The sequence below is a fragment of the Pinus tabuliformis genome, chromosome X, assembly GCF_031772625.1.
Source record: "Pinus tabuliformis cultivar Carrire ecotype Pingquan chromosome X, CPIR1, whole genome shotgun sequence".
Taxonomy (NCBI): domain Eukaryota; kingdom Viridiplantae; phylum Streptophyta; class Pinopsida; order Pinales; family Pinaceae; genus Pinus; species Pinus tabuliformis.
The window spans coordinates 1,353,369,299-1,353,375,298 of NC_142308.1; the positions used below are offsets into that span (position 1 = coordinate 1,353,369,299).

Here is a 6,000-nt window from a genome sequence, read left to right on the forward strand (position 1 = left end):
CTCGAAATAATGCAAGTAATTGCTTACTATAGAATACAACCTTATTGAGGCTCCAAACTCAATGATGAGTGGGCCCCAATATGCTTTAGGCTTCAACTTGATTGAGGCTCCAACCTACTTTAGGCTTCATTCTGATTGAGGCTTCAAGCTCGATGGAGGTTCTAACCTCCTTCTTCAATTTCCTTATGGACCTATATTTCATATCATTTTCAAACTATATGTGTTGCCATCATATATCACTAAAGTATAAGTAAAACCTGTAACCTATAATTTTTTTCATTGCGTAGTTCACAATCACTCCCACAACCTACAAGCACTGCCATCACTACATGGGGGTTTCATTCAATGAACATCTGGCATATCACATGCATTTGTGGCATATTAAATGATACCCTTAATTTGAGTACATATTGGAAAATAACTCTAAAAAAAAAAAATTTAACCCCCTACCAATACGAACCCAATACAGCTTCCCAATTTAGAAAACCCCTACTTTCACTAGATATTGTAGGTATTGAGTTTTTCATTAACATTTTTTATACCCGTTTATAAATTTTCATTAACTTTGAGCTCCATTTTTTGTGCCCGCTAATATAAAAAATGTTACCCCCTATTATATGCTTAATATAATATGTCAATTTTTCCTCAACATATATCCCTCAATATGAACGCACATGGTGTGGTATTTCTCCCCCAGTGAAGCTACCATGCACCATTTTCACGACAATCATTGTCATATTTTGCAACCACTTCCAGAAATACTGCCATAATCTATCATAAAAATAATTGTCACTAGTTGTCATGTTGTTTCCCATACTCTGCCTCTACTAGTTGATCAACTTTGTCACTCATTTCCCTTTTTAGAACTTATTTTCACTATGCATTCAAAAATATTACAACTTGGTCATAGCCGCTCAAAACATACAAAATGCATAGTTGTCAAATAAATGTCAAAATGGCATCACACTCTCTAGTTAGATTCACTTCGAGGCCCTAATCAATCAAATTCTTCTATAACTCAATTTGGAAAAATAATGGCATCAAAAACAAAAAAGAACCACATAAAAACTATATATTAAATTATGTGTGCTATAGTTTTCATGTTTTCAGGCATGCTAGACAGAATCCCCAATTCCGTTGCGAGTGCTATTATTTGTGCATTTCCTATGTGTTATCCATGTGAAAAAATAACAAACATATTTTAACGATAAAAATATGAACCGACCTGTCACCTTGTAGGGTTTAAATCGCCACCTTGTGTATACAATTATCACATCTTACCAACTCAACTACCTTGGTGTAGCTTGCAATGCCATGCTTAATGATTCTTTTATTATAATATTTCAAACTTCAAACTAGGCAAGACCATTACCATGTCAAACCTTGCCTATGGGTTTCCTGTTGATCCATATCTGTATACAAATAATAATCTACGGCTTATATCAATCTTCCCCTATTATATATGCATACAAAGACAGAGCCACCATGACTTTTCTAGCATCATATCACATGAAAAATCCTCTTTGGCTTGTTGTAACCAAAGAAAAGTTTCCCATCTATATATACATGGTGAGAGGCACCATGGCTTTTCTAAAAACCTATTACATGAGCCATCCTTCGTGGCTTGTTGTAACAAAGTCGACGATATATATATGTGTGTGTGTGTGTGTGTGATGAGATCGTTCCACCATGGCTAATTTTATGTCTATAGGTTCCACTAATAGAATACATTCAATGCCAATCCTCAAAAAAATAATTAATCTTTATGCATACTTGTTTGAATAATTGTGTTTTTCATAGAAAATAATTAATCTTTGTGTATACCTGTTTGAATAATTGTGTGTTTCATAGAAGTGTCTGATTAATTCTATGTTTATGAGAAATGGAGAAATCTCAGTTTGAAAGAACCATCTTTAAAGTAGTGAGCATATCTCTTCATAAAATAGGACTGTGAAAAGTATAAGAAGCGAGTGACATAAACCAAGGCTTTATAAACTGTGACACCAAAGGTTCTCATGATGATATTGACATTTGAAAATGACATAGATGATGTTATTAGACTATTTAATGGTGATCTAGACTCGGTGATGGTTACACTTTCATGATGATGATGCTTTCTCCTTGATGATGATAATGTGGAATTCTTGATGATATGAAGTTAATTAATGATGATTTGGTCAAGTTCAATGCCTTGATGATATAAACAAGTTTAGCTCCACGAGAATGTTGAAATAATTGATTCTTTGTTGGCATAAACGAGACTAGGTTCCTTGATGATGTGTTTTGACTCCTTATAAATATAGATTCCTTTGATGATGATGATGTAAATGTAGATCTCGTTGATGATGATGATGGGGAGTCATTTGAAGATGAATTTTTGGATGACTAGAATTAATTTGTCCACATGAAACCTTTTATTTGTTATCCAAACGAAACATTTTTGTTGTTGTTATTTTTGGATATTATACATCAATTCCATATTATAAATTAAATGAATCACATATTGTCATAATGGAAAGTGAAAATATGAGAAAAATAATAATTTAAATTACTTTACTTTATAAAATTATGGTATTTAATATGTACATTGGAATATTTTATGCACAAAAAAAATTTAATTAATTTTATATTTACTTTCAATTACTTTATCACTATGTATGGAATTTATTTAAAAATTAAGGTGAAAGTCAAAGTATTTTTTTTATGGGAAACATCATTTTTTTTTGTTATTACTATTTTTTAATTTGTTAATGTAAGCAATATTTTTTGTTATTTAGACGTAGTCATTGGCACAATAAGTAATTGAGTAAGTGAGAGTGAGATTCTTGATGTTTGATAATACTTTAAATTAAAATTAATCAAACATCTATAATCATTTCAGTTTTCTTATTATAACCTCCATTGATAATTACAAAATATACTTATTTTATTTTAAAATGGATATATGTCAACACAATATTGAGCATGAAAGGAATTACACAGCTCTCTGATGCTTAGTTGTAAAATGGCAATGTAAATTCATTATGAATTAAAAAAAAAGACAAAAATGCACAAATTATTTTATATTTACTTTCAATTACTTTAACCACTCTAAATAGATATTTTAATAAAGATTTAGAAACTTAATAAATTTAATTACTTAAAATAAAAATATTTCTAAATATACAAATATGAAATAGGACAGATAAATTAAGAACCATTTGATCATATAATTTAAGATAATAATTCACATTAATTAATAACCATTTAATCAATAAGAATATTAAAATGCAATAAGTATAATATTTGTTTTCTCTAATTTATATGTTTACTTATCTATTTATATAGGGTTGTGAATAAGTACACGTGGAGTGACATCCATGGACCCATTTTTGGAGAAATTCTTCCCCACAGTGTACCACAAGAAGCATTATGAAAATGACCATGATACCGATTACTGCAAGTACAACAACCAAGGCCTGGCTATCTTCACCTCGTCCCTCTACGTTGCAGGCCTTGTTGCTTCGCTGGTTGCGTCTTCTATGACGAGGAAATAGGGACGCAAGGCCACTATTATCAGCGGAGGTACCAGTGTCATCGTAGTTGCTTCTCTGAATTCCAGTGCCGTGAATTTGGCAATGCTCATTTTTGGGCAGATTATGCTTGGTGTCTGAATTAGCTTCGCAAATCAGGTAGGTCCTATCCTCCTCGTCAAAAATAGCTAGATTAGATTTGCGGGTAACCAATGATTTAGTCGTTTGTCTTTGAAATTCAATTTAGAATGACTTGGGATTCCAGTTCCACTTAGAATGACTTGGATAGAATGACTCGGTATTCCAGTTCCACTTAGAATAACTTGGGTAACCTACACAAAGGTTTTAGTCTGAGCTTTTAGAACGAACCAATTGGGTTTCATTAGACTTTTTTAATAATAGTTTGGATCTAAATCATGACGTGGGAACTTTGCAGAGTTTTTTAATAGTTTGGACGATTCGAAGGACTTGGATTTGCACTTGCAGAGTTTTTTATTAGTTTGAATTTGAATGAATTAATGGGTTGACAAATTTTTCTTCTTTGTTTCAAGGCCGTTCCTCTGTACCTGTAAGAGCTGGCTCCTCCAAAACTTCGTGGAGGACTCAATATGTTGTTCCAATTGGCCACAACACTTGGGATTTTCACGACAAATTTGGTTAATTACGGCACTCAGAACATAACACCGTGGGGATGACGTCGTTGTCTTTGTTTGGCTGTTGTTCCTACACTTTTGATGACAGTTGGAGGGATGTTCCTTTCTGAGACTCCCAACAGTCTGATAGAACATGGTCGTCTAGGCGAAGGGCGTGCTATCCTGGAGAAGACGAGGGGAACCGAGCATGTAGATGTAGAGTATCAAGATATGGTGGATGCCAGTGAATTAGCTAACGCCATCGAACATCCATTCAGAAATATTTTTGAGAGGAGGAATCGGCCCATGTTTTAGACCTTGACTGGAATCAATTCCATATTGTTCTATGCCCCTATTCTTTTCGTCACCTTGGGCTTTGGTGCAAATGATTCCCTCTATTCCTTCGTTTTGACTGGAGCTATTCTTGTACTTTCCGCCCTCCTATCAATTGCAACTGTTGACAAGTGGGGGCGCAGACCCTTGCTACTTGGTGGCTGCATTATGATGATAGTATGTCAGGTATGAGAGAGGGTACGCACGTGCGTTTTTTATTTTTTTGTTGCATCTGCTTTTTGTATACATCAACGAACTTTCAGTTGGTGTAACCAAGGCTTCCAACATAACATGCCCATGCACATGCCCAAGAGAAGATTATGGAGAGAGTTTTGGTCTCTCTTTTTTCGCATTCCTGCTGCTTTGCTTTCTGTTGGCTTCATCAGTAACAATAATATCTAATTTTTTTCGCAGGTTGCTGTTGGCATAGTCTTGGCCCTAAAGTTTGGAGGAGACCAACAACTATCCAAAGGATTCTCAGCGTTGTTTGTAGCAACCATTTGTTTATTTGTGGCTGCATTTGGGTGGTCATGGGGTCCTCTTGGATGGACTGTGCCCAGTGAAATTTTCCCACTGGAAACCCGTTCTATTGGAGAGGCCATAACTGTCTTTGTAAACCTCCTCTTCACATTTGCAATTGCACAATCCTTCCTATATCTTTTATGTACATTCAAGTATGGGATTTTCCTTCGATTTGTATCATGACTTCCTTTGTATACTTCTTCCTGCCTGAGACTAAGGGTGTTCCCATTGAAGAAATGATTCTTCAATGGAGAAAGCACTAGTTTTGGAAGAAAATCGTTCCATGTATTGATGAGGAGGTGATCATGCGGCCATATGTGTGATTGAAATCAAGAAGACTAATTTAATTTGAGAGTTTGACCCCTCTAATTTATTGTAATTTGCAAATTTATTTGAGGATTTATTTCCACAACATATCATATATCTAAAATCTCATCTAAGTAGTTTATTTTCTTTTATATATGGTGAAAATCTGCATATCCATGTAACAGTTTAGTATATGTATAAAATGATACACATCGAAATACTTTTATATATGCGCGGCACTTTTATATTTGAGTGTTTATAAAAATATCTCTAAATATAAGTGAAGGATTAAAAATGCATGTGCCAATATGGAAGCACCTATGTATATGTGTGTGAATTGCTTTTATGCAACAATATATGTAAAATGTGATTCATTATATAGACATATATGGATGCACTTTCATATATGTGTGAAATGTTTCTATATATACATCAAATATTTTTGTATTTATATTTATACGAAAGAATTTATATATATATACAATGTATATATTTAAATAAAAAATTATTTTATATAAACACCAAAAAGAATTTTGCTTGCATATATATAAAAGCATTTTCATATGTGATTACATATATGTACATATATGATTTCTATGTATGCACATATTTGATATATGCCATGCTTTCACACACACAATTATATATGTATATATAGTGCTTTCATATATGTATTGTTTGCATTATATGAAAAA

General features: G+C 33.2%; 1 pseudogene across 1 annotated transcript; it reads left to right on the forward strand.

Moving 5' to 3' along the window:
* The first annotated feature begins 3,004 nt into the window (after window positions 1-3,004).
* LOC149145099 (sugar transport protein 7-like) lies at window positions 3,005-5,322 on the forward strand (annotated as a pseudogene). Its single transcript, XR_016265139.1, has 4 exons — window positions 3,005-3,012; window positions 3,341-3,671; window positions 4,064-4,663; window positions 4,892-5,322. The product of XR_016265139.1 is annotated as a sugar transport protein 7-like (transcript).
* The last annotated feature ends 678 nt before the right edge of the window (window positions 5,323-6,000 follow it).